The following is a 15,598-nucleotide window of genomic DNA, read 5'->3' as shown; positions in this document are numbered from 1 at the left end:
ACCTTTGTATTTCCAAGGAAACGATGTTTTTTCCCTCCATTTCTAGAAAATAAATCATGGGGAAACACTTAACTGTGTTCCCATGGAGATCTGGAAACCCATATTAATCTTCTCCTTTGAATAATAGCCAAATATGAGATTTTTCCCTCTCTTTTAAAGATTTTTTTTTTTATTTATTTAATTGACAGAGAGAGATCACAAGTAGGCAGAGAGGCAGACAGAGAGAGAGGAAGGGAAGCAGGCTTCCTGCTGAGCAGAGAGCCCGATGCGGGACTCGATCCCAGGACCCTGAGATCATGACCTGAGCTGAAGGCAGCGGCCTAACCCACTGAGCCATCCAGGCGCCCCTTTCCCTCTCTTTTAAAAGATAAGTGAGTATCCATGAATTTTACAGAAATAAAAAATCAGTGGTAGCCTCCTAATGAAAATAATGAAGAGATAAAACAGTTAAAGATGTGATTTTATACTAGAAAAAAACTGAAGTTAAAAAAATTCAGGAAAAAAAGGAAATTAGAGGCTATCTAATTTCTTTTGATGGCTGCATAGTATTCCATTGTGTATATATACCACATCTTCTTTATCCATTCATCTGTTGATGGACATCTAGGTTCTTTCCATAGTCTGGCTATTGTAGACATTGCTGCTATAAACATTCGGGTACACGTGCCCCTTCGGATGACTATGTTTGTATCTTTAGGGTAAATACCCAGTAGTGCAATTGCTGGGTCATAGGGTAGTTCTATTTTCAACCTTTTGAGGAACCTAAAAATCATCTGGTTTAAAAAAAAAATACATACATAGAATATTGAGTTGATATTTATAGGCCAGAAGGTGGAAGAGACGTTATCAAGAAAACAGAAATAGAGAATTTATTTGAACTACTGAAAAGTTAATAATTTACTCCTCAGGAGACTAGTTCCAGAAAACAAATAAGGAATCAAATAGTTAACTTTCTATTTTTAGTATATACAAACTCACATATTTAATTTTTATTTTCTTCTCTCACAACATGTTTAATTTAACCCTCTAACCCTCATCTGCAAGAACCTTGAGTAAAAGTTTTCAAGGTACTTGTTTAAAACAGGCTCTTAGAGTGCCTGGGTGGCTCAGTTGGCTAAGCATCTGCCTCTGGCTCAAGTCATGATCCTGAAGACCCAGGAACGAGTCCCACATCTGGCTCCTGGCTCCTGGCTCAGTGGGGAGTTTGCTTCTCCCTCTGCCCTTCACGCCACCCTCATGATCTGTCTCTCTCAAATAAAGAAATAAAAATCTTTTTTAAAAAATGGCTGTTAAATTTACATATTAGGTACAATTTCAGATAATAGGAATAGTCTTCAGGTATTAAAATAGATTAGTAACTCATTTTATTATACACTGTAATTGACATCAACTATGGAGGCATTGTACCCGGTATGCCTGTATTACTGGTGTATCAGTGTTCGGAAGAGAAAATAGAATAAAGGTATTATGATTCCTCTCCTGTGTTCATTATGTGTGTGTTCCAAAATTCTCAACCTAAGTTCTAAGATTTTTGATTGAATGAGCTCAAGCTTTACATTTGGAGGCACAGTGGAGTCAAGTTCTCTGGAATTACAGGATGCCTGGTATAATCAGCAATGCTAAAAAGTGGGAAAGTTGTGGTGGATAATGGGAAAATAACCAGAAGATATCCTCTCTGCTTCCCAGAGCTAGGTATTCTTTCCTCTAGGTTCCTAAAGCACCCTATGCTGATGTCTGCAGCTGCAGAAAACACACTGTACTATCATGATTTGCTTACTGCTTCCCTCAGGAAGCTGTGAACTCCCTGGTGGGAGTCATTTTATCACATATCTGTAACAGCTAGCACCGTGGTAGACACAGAGTAGAGGGGGGCATAAATATTTATTGCTATTGAATCACATATCTGTAGAAGTCAAAATGTCCTTAGAATTTATTTAGCTCCTTAATTTTTTCTAAATGTGGATATAAAGAGGTGGGAGGTGGAATTGTGAACCTCAAGTCACAGTTAATTCCAGAGGGGAACTTAGAAACAAGTTGTATTTTAAAAAGAAACAAAAAAAAAAATGGTATCAGCCCTAATTTTGTATTGATTAGACATTACCCTTACACATATACTAGTATTTTTCATTCTCCTAAGTGAATGAACTGCACAAAAGCTCACCAGTAGGATTCACACACCCTCTGACATGATGGTGGGCTGGTGGTTTAGGCAATGAAAAAACACCTATCCATGAAGAGCCTTCTAAATAAGGACTCATCCTAGAGAAACAGCATAGCAAACTGAACTTAGTGATAAAACTGACGTAAGGAGCTGCCAATCATCTAGACCTGTTCCTGTTCTAGCCCTTCATGGATTCATGCCTTAGTTCTAGATGAAATTATTGAGGAAAGTTTAAATAACTGTTTAAGTAACCCAGTTTAAATAACTGGGTGTTTTCATTTTTGTTTTTACCTTTCCAAGATTTAACAAGTAAACTGTACCTACCTACAGTATACAATCATATATGTTTTTTTTTTTTTTAAGATTTTATTTATTTGACAGACAGAGATCACAGGCAAAGAGGCAGGCAGAGAGAGAGGAGGAAGCAGGCTCCCTGCTAAGCAGAGAGCCCGATGCGGGGCTCAATCCCAGGCCGCTGGGATCATGACCTGAGCGAAAGGCAGAGGCTTAACCCAATGAGCCACCCAGGCGCCCCAACAATCATATATGTTTTAACATATAAACAACATCCCTCCCCCAAAGTTTCTTCATTCATGTTCAATTATCATCATCCCTCATGTCTCTCTCCCCTTTGCCCCCAGGGAAACACTGATGTGTGTACTGCCACTATAAATTAATCTGTATTTTCTAAAATTTTGATCATTTGAAGTTTTAGAATTCCATACAAACAAAAGCAGACACTATTTACTTTTGGGGGGGGTATTTTTCCAATCAACTAAATTATTTTTAGATTGCTTAATGTTATTTCTTGCATCAAGAGTTCATTCCTTTTACTGTTCTATTATATTTCATACAATGGGTTTTTTGGAGGGTGTTTTGTTTTGTTTTTGTTTTTGTTTTTAGCCTGTTGTTGATGAAACCTCAGTTGTTTCTTTTTTTTTTTTAAAGGTTTTATTTATTTATTTGACAGACAGAGATCACAAGTAGGCAGAGAGGCAGGCAGGGTTGGGGGGGGGGGTAGCAGGCTCCCCGCTGAGCAGAAAGCCTGATGCAGTGAAAACTCAGCTATTTCTAAGTTTTAGCAATCCAAATAAAATTTCTATGAACACCTGAGTACAAGTCTTGGTCCAGACATATGCCATTTTCTCAGTTTCATATCTAAAGATGAAATGGCTGCACCATAATAGAAATACATATATTTTAATTTATTTATTTTTAATAGATTTAACTTTTTAAGTAACTTCCAAACTTTTGTCCTCAGTGATTGTACTACTTTATATTCCCACCATCAATGTACAAGAATTCCAATTGCTATACTTTCTTCTAACACTAATATGATCAGTCTTATTTGTAGGCATTTGGATGGCTGTGAAATGCTATCTCCTTTTTTTGGCCTGTTCCATACATTCTGCAACTGACGTTTGTTTTACCTTCTTGGAGAATGGACCCCTTCATCATAATGTAATGTCCCTCATTATCTCTGTTCATGTTCCTCTTTCTGAAGGTTACATGTATGATATAAATATATCTACCATGGCTTTATTTTGTGTTGAGATAGTTTATCTTTTTTCATCCTTATGCCTGTCAATTATGTATGTCTTTATGTTTAAGTTAGGCTTTCTACAGGCAACATATAATTGCTCCATGCTTTTTTAAAGTCTAATTTCATAATCTGTGTCTTTACATTGATATATTTAGATTCTGTATTTAACATGAATATTACTATGTTTGATCAAAACTTACCATTTTCCTAGCTGTTATTTTTTTCCAATGTGTTCCTTTTTTTCTGCCTTCCTTTGTTTTGTTTTTTTGGTTTTTGTTTTTTTCTTTTAAGATTTGTATTTATTTATTTGACACAGAGAGAGAGAGATAGCAAGAGAGGGCACACAAGCAGGGGCGGTGAGAGAGGGAGAAGCCAACTCCATGCTGAGCAGGGAGTCTGATGCAGGGCTCGATCCCAGGACCCTGGAATCATGACCTGAGCCGAAGGCAGATGCTTAATGACTGAGCCACCCAGGTGCCCCTTTTGCCTTCTTTGGAACTGAGCATATTTTAAGATATGAATCATGGAACACTATATCAAAAACTAATTAGGTACTGTATGGTGACTAACATAATAAAAAATTATTTTAAAAAAAGTTCAATTTTATGTCCTCTATTGACTTTTATTTATACCACTTTAAAAACTGTGTTTGGAGGTTAACTTTAATTAATACATTACTTCATATACAGTGTAAAAACCCTAAAAAATATATTTCTAGTTCTCCCTTTCCTTTCTTTGTACTGTTACTGCCATAGAGTGTATGTTTGGATGAGTAGTGAATACATAACACATTGCTATTATTTTCCTTCAGAGAGGCCATGAAGTTTTAGAGTAGTTAATAAGGCATCTCATCTTTCCCCAGATCTGAAAAGAACCCAATGTTGCTTTGTTAGAAAGCCCCTTTCCTAGGTCATACCTGTCACATAGAAGGCACATAGATAAATACTTGGTGAATAAGTAAATTAATATATTCTTTCCTGAAAATAGAATTTTTTCAGTTTTTGTAGGAAAAAAAAGGAAATAGTTCACAAGTCTACACATTATGTCAATTAAGAAAATATTCACACAACAGCGAAGTATGGTTACCCAAACTTACAGGAGTGGTGAGGATGGGGGAGAAGGCAGAGAGAAAGGGAGAATGGGAGACAGGCTATTTCAACTTCTACTGAATGATAAAGCAGGGTTCACATACATCTAAGGAGGAAGTTTGTATTCAAGTAAGTCATATGAACAGAAAAAGCTTATTTTCAATTCTGCATGTGTATTTTTCTTCTCAGAATAACTTTAACTTTTAATCTGGAGGAGGGCTAACTGATAAAAGGAAAGGAATCCAATTCTATATCCTTGGTCTCTTACTGCCCATTTTACTTATTAAAATTAATATAATACTAATAATTATTCTATATTATTACTTCTGCCAAATATTTAATTGCTTATAATATTTCACTCAACACAAAATATTGCTAAATATTTTGTATATACTATGTCATGTGGGTCCTATGCAACAGCACTGTTTCTTATACTGAGTAGCATTTCATACAACTTACAACATTTTGATAATCATTGTCTTATTGATCCTTTCAGTAACCCTGTGAAGTAAGTATGATGATTCCCATTTCACAGATTTGTAAATCTGGGGCCCAGAGCTTTTACAGGGTTAGTCATGGACTTCTTCAATAAACAGCAACAATGAGACCAAATCTGATCTCTGTACCCTGCTATCTCTGGGTTACATATCACCCCAGTCATCCCATGATATCCTGGTGCTATTCTGTACTTGACCCTTCCTGTCATTATCAGTCATGGAGTCAAACAAAACAGAATGATTTTTATCATAAAAAGACAGATAGACAGCAGTCTATCTCCATATATGTAAGGATATCTCAGTTTAGGTTTATTTGACTTACTATATGATGATACCCTTTCCTTTTGAATCTTGAGGAATTAAAAACTCCACAGAGAAGTCCATTTTTTTCCCCAAAATCAGATAATCATGCTTTAAGTGAATATACTCTTATGGCTATGGTTTATTAAAGAGTTTTTAAGACTACACTATCACCTAGCTAGCAACTGTAAGCAAACTGTGTGCAATGAATATTAACATTAATATTTATTATTAAAATTACTTAAATGTAATAAATATTTCATTTAATGAAGTGATAGAAACATAAACCACTAAGCTGAAGATTATTTTGTAGCACGTTCACAGACCATATGATCTAATTAAAGCCTGTAAATTATCAGAGATGATCTAGCTCAGGATCATTTCAAATGAAAGTATTCTATCATTAGGAAAGGGTTTGTGAATGACCTTGAAGGACACCTCCCACAGGTGATTCCAAAAGTATGGGTGTAGCCAAATATTTTATATTGTGATAGAGAGGAACTGAGTCTCATAACTCAAAATGTGTACAATATTACCTTTAGTTACCTTTGAAGGACAATAAATAATGTCAACTTTAGAAGAACTGGTTCTCATAATAATGAAATCATTGAGAACACAGAAGAAATTTTCACTCCTAGAATAGTCTGAACTTAGTTTGCAAGGCTAAATCTAGATTGCTTCTCAAGGAATCTTAAAATAAAAGCTCTCCTGACAAAATTATTTTTTACTGATTACCCATACCCAATGATTTATTCTTAAAAATGCAAGTATTTGACATTTCCTCATTTGTATGTATAGAAACAAAAAGGTAAACTAATCTCTGAATTAACTTCACAGCCAAATATGAGAATACACTTTCTTTGGCATCTCCCAAAAGCTCTCAGGAGTGTTGCAAATATGTGTGTTTCTGTTTTAAAAGTTTCAGCTATCCTGAAAATATTTTCCAAAATCCAAATGATGAGTATATATCATTAAGAAAGCAATAGCATGACTTACTCATGTGTTCTCTAATAAAATACCTGATTCAGTAAGACAGTGGTTACCAAAAGGCACTAGGTAACATGGGTCTTTAATGGATGTACAACACTTAAAAACTAGCCATGATATTTATGTTTTAAAGCTCAAAGGAATTTGTAATGATTTTCTTCTTCATGAGTGAAAAATTCCTCCTTATCTATCTTACAAAGCCTGGAATTGCTCTGCCTTCAAGTAGTTACATAAATGAGAACAGAATGGAGAAAGAACGATACAAAGGAGGATGTTGTTTGAGTGATAAATAGAGGAAGGGGACAGAGAGAGAAATAAGGAGTGCAAGAGAATGAGAGAAAATTCCAAGATACCCTTAGGCTCTAGGCAATTATTTGTGATGTCCTGTACCCCATATGATATCAGACATCAAAATATATTCACATGCTCACTAAATACTGTTCCTATATGTGACCACCTACGACTAGAGTATATCTCAACCAACTAGATGTAATTGATGTGCACTGTGTGCCTTTTATATGAACACATTTTAAATGTACAGTTTTTTCTTTGTAACTTGGAGCCTGTAATTTTTAGATCTCTAGCACTTTCAGTCCCTTGAAAAGCCAGTAGGACTAAGGAAGGAGCCAAGGGAGAATGTTGCCCTGCTAAGGCCTCATTTTGCTATTGGCCAGGAAGCTACCTTTGAATTGCTCATCTTGGGAAAATGTTCAGTGTTTTCTACTACTTGTCTTTAAAAGTCTTTAAAGGAACTGAATGCAGATCTTGGAATACTGTCAAGGTATACATTTCTTGGCACCTGTTTCAGAATCCTATGCAAGTCTGAGTTTAGTTTTGATACTTCACTCAATTCTGTGTACGATGATGAAGGTATTCTTATTAATCCAAACTGTCTAGTGAGTCTACCTTGACTTCCAGAGCTATCCTTACATGATGTGTTTTCTTCCATATAATCCCTCCCATCACTGTGAAATATAGGATTAAAAATACAAAAGAAAAAGAGAAAGTGAGGATCCATTTGAAAAATAACAGACTCATCACCAATGTAACAATAACATAAGATTATTTGGCAGGTTCCATGGCTCTGTTCTCAGAATGATTACCTTTGGTTTTTTTTTGTTTTTTTTGTTTTTTTTGTTTTTTTATTTTATTTTATTTTTTTTCAGCGTAACAGTATTCATTCTTTTTGCACAACACCCAGTGCTCCATGCAAAACGTGCCTTCCCCATCACCCACCACCTGTTCCCCCAACCTCCCACCCCTGACCCTTCAAAACCCTCAGGTTGTTTTTCAGAGTCCATAGTCTCTTATGGTTCGCCTCCCCTCCCCAATGTCCATAGCCCGCTCCCCCTCTCCCAATCCCACCTCCCCCCAGCAACCCCCAGTTTGTTTTGTGAGATTAGGAGTCATTTATGGTTTGTCTCCCTCCCAATCCCATCTTGTTTCATTTATTCTTCTCCTATCCCCCTACCCCCCCATGTTGCTTCTCCATGTCCTCATATCAGGGAGATCATATGATAGTTGTCTTTCTCCGATTGACTTATTTCACTAAGCATGATACGCTCTAGTTCCATCCACGTCGTCGCAAATGGCAAGATTTCATTTCTTTTGATGGCTGCATAGTATTCCATTGTGTATATATACCACATCTTCTTGATCCATTCATCTGTTGATGGACATCTAGGTTCTTTCCATAGTCTGGCTATTGTAGACATTGCTGCTATAAACATTCGGGTACACGTGCCCCTTCGGATCCTAAAATTTATATGGAACCAGAAAAGACCTCGAATAGCCAAAGGAATATTGAAGAACAAAGTCAAAGTTGGTGGCATCACAATTCCGGACTTCAAGCTCTATTACAAAGCTGTCATCATCAAGACAGCATGGTACTGGCACAAAAACAGACACATAGACCAGTGGAACAGAATAGAGAGCCCAGAAATCGACCCTCAACTCTATGGTCAACTAATCTTCGACAAAGCAGGAAAGAATGTCCAATGGAAAAAAGACAGCCTCTTCAATAAATGGTGCTGGGAAAATTGGACAGCCACATGCAGAAAAATGAAATTGGACCACTTCCTTACACCACACACGAAAATAGACTCCAAATGGATGAAGGACCTCAATGTGAGAAAGGAATCCATCAAAATCCTTGAGGAGAACGCAGGCAGCAACCTCTTCGACCTCAGCCGCAGCAACATCTTCCTAGGAACAACGGCAAAGGCAAGGGAAGCAAGGGCGAAAATGAACTATTGGGATTTCACCAAGATCAAAACCTTTTGCACAGCAAAGGAAACAGTTAACAAAACCAAAAGACAGCTGACAGAATGGGAGAAGATATTTGCAAACGACATATCAGATAAAGGGCTAGTATCCAAAATCTATAAGGAACTTAGCAAACTCAACACCCAAAGAACAAACAATCCAATCAAGAAATGGGCAGAGGACATGAACAGACATTTCTGCAAAGAAGACATCCAGATGGCCAACAGACACATGAAAAAGTGCTCCACGTCACTCGGCATCAGGGAAATACAAATCAAAACCACAATGAGATATCACCTCACACCAGTCAGAATGGCTAAAATTAACAAGTCAGGAAATGACAGATGCTGGAGAGGATGTGGAGAAAGGGGAACCCTCCTCCACTGTTGGTGGGAATGCAAGCTGGTCCAACCACTCTGGAAAACAGCATGGAGGTTCCTCAAAATGTTGAAAATAGAACTACCCTATGACCCAGCAATTGCACTACTGGGTATTTACCCTAATGATTACCTTTGTTTTAAACACTAATAAGCTGTCCTAAATTTTAATTCCCCCTCTCCCAAATAAATGACAATTCTTCCATGTCTGTTAACTAAGCTGCCAATGCTTTACCAAAATAAAAAGCTAAGGATCACTTAAATATCCAAACTTGGCTTTATCTTTGACCTTCTCTGATCTCACCCCCAGCCTCCTAGGCTATAATATGCTTTTCATCTTTGCTCCTCAAGGTCCTCAGAGTGGCACTCCTCTTTAAACCTTTGTGTGGAGGCCCAGCTTCACTTCCTGATAAAGGCTGAACAAACAAAATCCTTGTAATACACTCCTTTCTGACAGATAGTAACACTGCCCACTAGGGATCCCATAAACTTCAGTGCCTTCAGGGGCCAGGCATGCATCCTAAACATATGAAAGAGTCTGGTAGAAGACAGAGATCAGAAGAGCCCAAATTCCAAATTGCATCTACATTTAAAAATGTTCTCACAACCAAACACGACTGCTGCCGTCATTAAGGTTCAGACCCTACAGTAACCCTGTACACACAGTCATTACAGAATAACCTCTTCTACTGCAATCATTCAGTAAATAGGCAGATGGGTAGATTGATGGATCAATACAGGCACGATAGAATGACTGAGTGAATGAGTGGATTTAAACAGGTTTGGTGTTTTGTTTTGTTTTGTTTTTCTGAGTACAGACTCCCAAAATTAAACAGGTAATCATGTTTTTTTGCCTTTAAGTGAAACCAATTCTAATTATAAGTTTATTTCATGCCAAGGCTGTTGATAGCACAATAAGCATTTCACAGAAAAGCAAAAGAAAACCACGGAGTACCTTTCCCAGAACTACTGCCTAAGCAAGGCTAGAAAACTTTTCTAAACACCCTACATATTTCTAAGACCAAGAAACACATGAAAATATGGAACTGAAGTATTCATGGGGAACATGAGTCCAAATGTCTAACTTAAAAAACAGAACAAAAACAAGCAAGCAAACAGAAAGTGAGACCCAAAAAACAAATATTTTTCCATAAACTAAAAATTTAACAGGACAAATAATAAAATTCTGCATCAGATTCTTTCTAGAGCACCTCAATTTTCATGAAAGAAGGATAATCTCCTGCTGTAATTCTTTTTTTTCCATGATAAATGAGTTTCCTAAATAATAGCATAAACACATCATATTGTTATTAGTATAATGAATTATATCTATGTTAAGTTCCTTGCCATGGCATCTTTAGAGGTATTTGGAACTAATCTCAGTAATTAGAGAATTACTGGATTACATCATCACAGGCGTTTATAAAAACTGTCAACTTTCATATTATTTAATTCCCATCAGAGCTATTGTTTAGGTTATTTCATTGGTGGACCACAATGAACCATATATCCTTATATTCATGCCTTTGGAAACCACTCCAGACACTGACTCTGAGCCCTTCCGTAGGACCTGCATTGGCCAATGGTATGGTAGCAAGCATGATAGAAGAAGAGGACTGATAATCATTCTCTCACCAGGTCAGGTTATCCTCTCCCTCAGAGGTCAACCATGCTCTAAGCAAATCAAGGCCAAACCAAGGCAGAAAGAGAAAGAGAACACACGGCAGAGCACTGACACGAGACAAGCCAATGATTCCTGATTCCCAAATCCTCAGTAAGCCCTGTTCTAGGAGCTGATGCACAATAACATGGGAAATAACAGTGTAGTTTTAATTCACTTTAAGTTCCAAAGTGACTCGTTATACAGCAATACCTATACACCAGTCTATATATTAGTCAAAAACTGGGTAGAGGTATTAAGTAGACAAAAGATCAAAGGCATGTAGAGTGGTGGGAGGTAAGGGGACAACCTAAATCTATGCCAAAAGATGACTGACAGACACAAGTTAGCACTGTTAAAAGAACTGGTATCACATAAGTACCAAGAAAACAGCAAAAAGTATGGGCTCGTCAGATAAAATAGAGGCAGACATGAAATTTTAACAACCTTAAAATAATGATTTTTACATTAAACATAATAAAGATTAACTGTAACAAAAACTTCCAACAACTTTCTAACAGTGCATCTTATTATATCTATTACACAGAGGAGGAAATGGAAATCCAGAGGGATGAAGCGACCGGCCTCCAGTCTCTTGGGTGTTAGCGGACAGGATTCCAACACAACACAGGTGACTATATAAAGATTAGGCAGCTTTCTTGCTAGCTACTGCAAAGATGAATAAAGGAACTTCTTCTAAATTAGTATTTCTCTTAGTAGATTGTATTCAACTTTTGTGAAAGTATCAATATACTGTCTGAAAGAAATATTAGGTTTGGGGGGGTCAGATTAATTCAGATAATGCTATTATATTACTTTCATATTGGGACATTATTAAAATTATTCTTTCTCTTTTTAAAGTGTTAAACCCTTTTTCCTTTGTGATTCTTTACAAAAAAGTTTTTATTAAGATTCTTTTAGAGTCATTTAAGTTTCATGGGAAAATTAAGGGGAAAATACAGAGATTTGCCATGAGTCCCCACCCCCACACATGCATAACCTCCCCTATTACCAACATCTCCCATAGTGAGACATTTCCTATAAATGATGAACTAAAACTGACATGTCACAACTAGCCAGAGACCACAGTTCACATGACAGTTCACTCTTGGTGGTTTGGGCCAAACATATAATGACATGTACCCATTACTGCAGTATCATACACAGTATTTTAGCTGCTTTAAAAATCTGTGCCCAGCCCTCACCCCTCATCATACTGTGGTGATCATTTATCTTTTTACAGTCTCCATAGTTTTGTCTTTTCCAGAATGTCATGTCACAGAGTTGAAACAATACAGAATGTAGCCTTTTCAGCTTGGCTTCTTTGACTTCGTAATATGCATTTAAGGCATCTCCCTGACTCTTCATAGTTAGAGAACTCATTTCCTTTTATTGCTGGAAGGTATTCCATTGTCTAGTTGTACTCTGGTTAATTTCTCAATTCACCTCCTGGAGGACATCCTCATTGCTTCCAGGCTTTGGGAATCATGAATATAGGTACTATGAACATCCACGGGCACGTTTTTATGTGGATGTGAGTTTTTTAAGATTTTGTTTATTTATTTGACAGAGATCACAAGTAGGCAGAGAGACAAGCAAAGGTGCGGGCAGTGGAAGCAGGCTCCCCACTGAGCAGAAAGCCCAATGTGGGGCTCTATCCCAGGACCCTGAGATCATGACCTGAGCTGAAGGCAGAGGCTTTACCCACTGACCCAACCAGGTGCCCCTGGATTTAAGTTTCTAAATCCTTTGGGTAAATACCAAGGAGTGTCACTGGTGAATCTTAAGACTACCTTTAGTTTTCTAAAAAACTGGCTTCAAAGTGTCTTCCAAAGTAGTTGTACCATTTTGCATTCACATGAGCGATGAATGAGAGTTCCTGTTGCTTCACATCCTCACCAGCATTTGGTAATGTTAGCATCCAAGGTTTGCTAGACTTCCCAAGACAGGAAAACAAAAGCAATATCAAACAAGTGAAACTAAATCAGAATCAAAGCTTTTGTAGAGGGAATAAAACAGTCAACAAAACTAAAAGGCAACACATGGAAGGAGGAAGAGACGTGCAGAGCTCCAGGTGGGGACAGAAGCCATCCAACCCCTGTCCCTAGGTGCCTTCCTTCAAGGGAGGGAAGGAGCTCTTGGCTAGGGCCCTAAATGAGCTCCCAGGGCTCACATGGGGTCTGGAGTTCTGCTAGTCGCACAGTGCTATTGGCTCTCAGAATTGCCATAAAGTACGTGGCCACCAAGTCCCAGCTGTTCCAAGTAGCAGAGTGTTATCTCCAGAAGCTTCACAGACAGGGTAGACACATCTCTGCTCTCAGTGGGCAGCCTGCTGCTCTTACATTTGGCACTGTGCACTGGTGCCCGTCTCTCCATGGGGGGCTGAGAGGGTCGAAATTCTAATCTAGAAAATTCATGCTCCCTAGATGGCTCTCTCACTTCCCAAACTTATTTTTTTTTCATGTGTGTGCAGATTTTTCTAAGTAGGAGACTTAGTCTTGTAGAGTTTCTTGATCTGAGCACTATAGACATTTTGGGTCAGATCGTTTACTGGGGAAGACTGTTTTTACGTGCTGTAGGATGGCAGTCGCTTGCCTGACCCCTACCCACTGGATGTCAGTATCACTTCCTCAGTTCTGACAACCAAAAATGTTTCCTGACATTGCCAAATATCCCCTCAGGACAATATTGCCCCAGTTGACAACTACTGGTAAAAAGGAACCACTGTGTCATTGCCAGAAGAAGCAAATGTACACATATTTAAATCCCTTGCAGGTGCCTCGTTAGCGCAGTAGGTAGCGCGTCAGTCTCATAAATCCCTTGCATTCTCATTATTTTTATGTGAAAAAAATAAAATACAGTATTATAAAAGGATTATATAACATATAAATAGCTTGGCTTCATGTGTTGTATATAAGACGCTGTTTTGGAAAGCTAGCAATGTGACTAAAAGTACCTGAAGACATAAAATAGTTATTAATATTTTTAGGATAGGTCAGTAAACAATAATGACTAAATTTGCATATGTCCCAGGCCTGTTAATAATTTTAAGTTATTACATGTTCATGATGTTACAGGGCTTTTTTGTAAGCTTTACATTTATTCTCCTATTCCACCCTCAGAATAATGCCAGGAGATCGGTACAGTGTTATCCTCATCTCCAACATGCAGAAACTGAGGTACAAAGATGTTAAGTACTGACAGGCAGTAAGTGACAGAGCCAGGATTCAACCTGAAGCCTTCAGTCTCTAGAGACTGAGCTTTCATCATTTGCTATTTTTAAGGAATGAAGTTTAATAATGAAAATGTGCTTTGAATTCGTGGTTGCAAGGATTTCTGGATGTGATAGATTTTAATGAATTAGTCACTGTGTTTCTCTTCAGGGTTCTTCCAATGCTTGCTCATATCTCTTTTAAAAAGGATGAAGACAGTTCATTTTGGACCATTTTGTTCAGTACTTAAATAAGCTGAATAATGTTCATAGTAATGAAATTGTAGATTATATGTGCAGGGATTTCAAATGTCCTGGGAGGAATTTAGTAGAGAATTTATAAAGTATTTCCCAACAGCAATGACTCTTAAGCACCATCATGGCCAAAATGTATAGAATTTCCAAAACTGGAAAAATAAAAAATGGCTAACAACACGGATGCTAGAATTTACCAGCATAACTTCCTAATGGGATTTAGGTCATAAATGGTATTTCTAGGTGAAAAGTCACAATTAAAAGTTGTTGAGGGGAACCTGGGTGGCTCAGGTCATGATCTCAAGGTCACAGGATCAAGCCCACCGTCAGGCTCCCTGGTCAGTGGGGAGACTGCTTCTCCTTCTGCCTGCTACTACCCCTGCTTCTGCTCTTTCTCTTTGACAGATAAATAAAACCTTAAAAAAAAAAGTTGTTGAAAACCAAGCCAAGATTATGCAATGATATAGAAGATGTACAGATACCAGAGAACAGACATTTTTAAATAATATACTCTGCCCTAAAAAGCAACAGTGTTATTAGTTAAAAATTAATATATAAAAAAGTATAGGGTGTACATAGTACCACAGAATTTGGAGGTCAAAATTTTAGATAGATGGTCACATACCTGAGGTAAAGTAGGGAATATATGATGCAAAAAGGAGAGAGATTTTACTGGGAGGAGCCTAAAGACATGAGCATAGTTAAATTTGGTAAGCAAAAACAAATCTTTATTAGTGCTTATACAATTAGAAATAGGTATGTCTGGGTACACATGCACACATATTTGCATATGTGTTCATGTACACTTTTGGTTTGGTCTACTTATTAACCTCTCTATTTATTATGACCTAAAGATCCATTGAACAAGCCTGGAAAAATGTGTCTAGTTATGGTCTTAACATAGTCTATTCCCACAAATTACACACTGAAAACTTGAGTTTGACAACAGAGAGTGAAACCAGAGCCCAAATGTACATCATGCATGCTTAAATCGGAGAAACCTTATGTCATATTCAAATAGCATACGAGATACTGTTAGATGGCTTTCTCATTAACAAATTATTTTGTTTCTTTATGTAAAACACATAAAGATAATGACAGGAAGTAGGTTAAATTATAAGAAAAAGATAATGATTTAGCATTTTTCCAAAGCTTTGTAGCCTATGTGGAATTATGAAAACATAAGGGGACACCAGGCCTAGCCATGATGATGTACTTACAAGCCTAGACCATAAAAATAAAACAGAAAGCTCT

At 37.4% G+C, this 15,598-nt stretch overlaps 1 long non-coding RNA gene across 1 annotated transcript in view; it reads left to right on the top strand.

Moving 5' to 3' along the window:
• LOC123938041 overlaps positions 1 to 15,598 on the top strand; it is a 43,505-nt gene that overhangs the window by 7,957 nt on the left and 19,950 nt on the right. The window contains exon 2 of the long non-coding RNA XR_006817662.1: positions 11,426 to 11,509. This is a non-coding gene — a long non-coding RNA (uncharacterized LOC123938041). The remainder of the gene's footprint in view (positions 1 to 11,425; positions 11,510 to 15,598) is intronic.

The sequence above is a fragment of the Meles meles genome, chromosome 3, assembly GCF_922984935.1.
Source record: "Meles meles chromosome 3, mMelMel3.1 paternal haplotype, whole genome shotgun sequence".
Classification (NCBI taxonomy): Eukaryota; Metazoa; Chordata; class Mammalia; order Carnivora; family Mustelidae; genus Meles; species Meles meles.
This window is presented reverse-complemented; position numbering and strand designations above follow the sequence as displayed.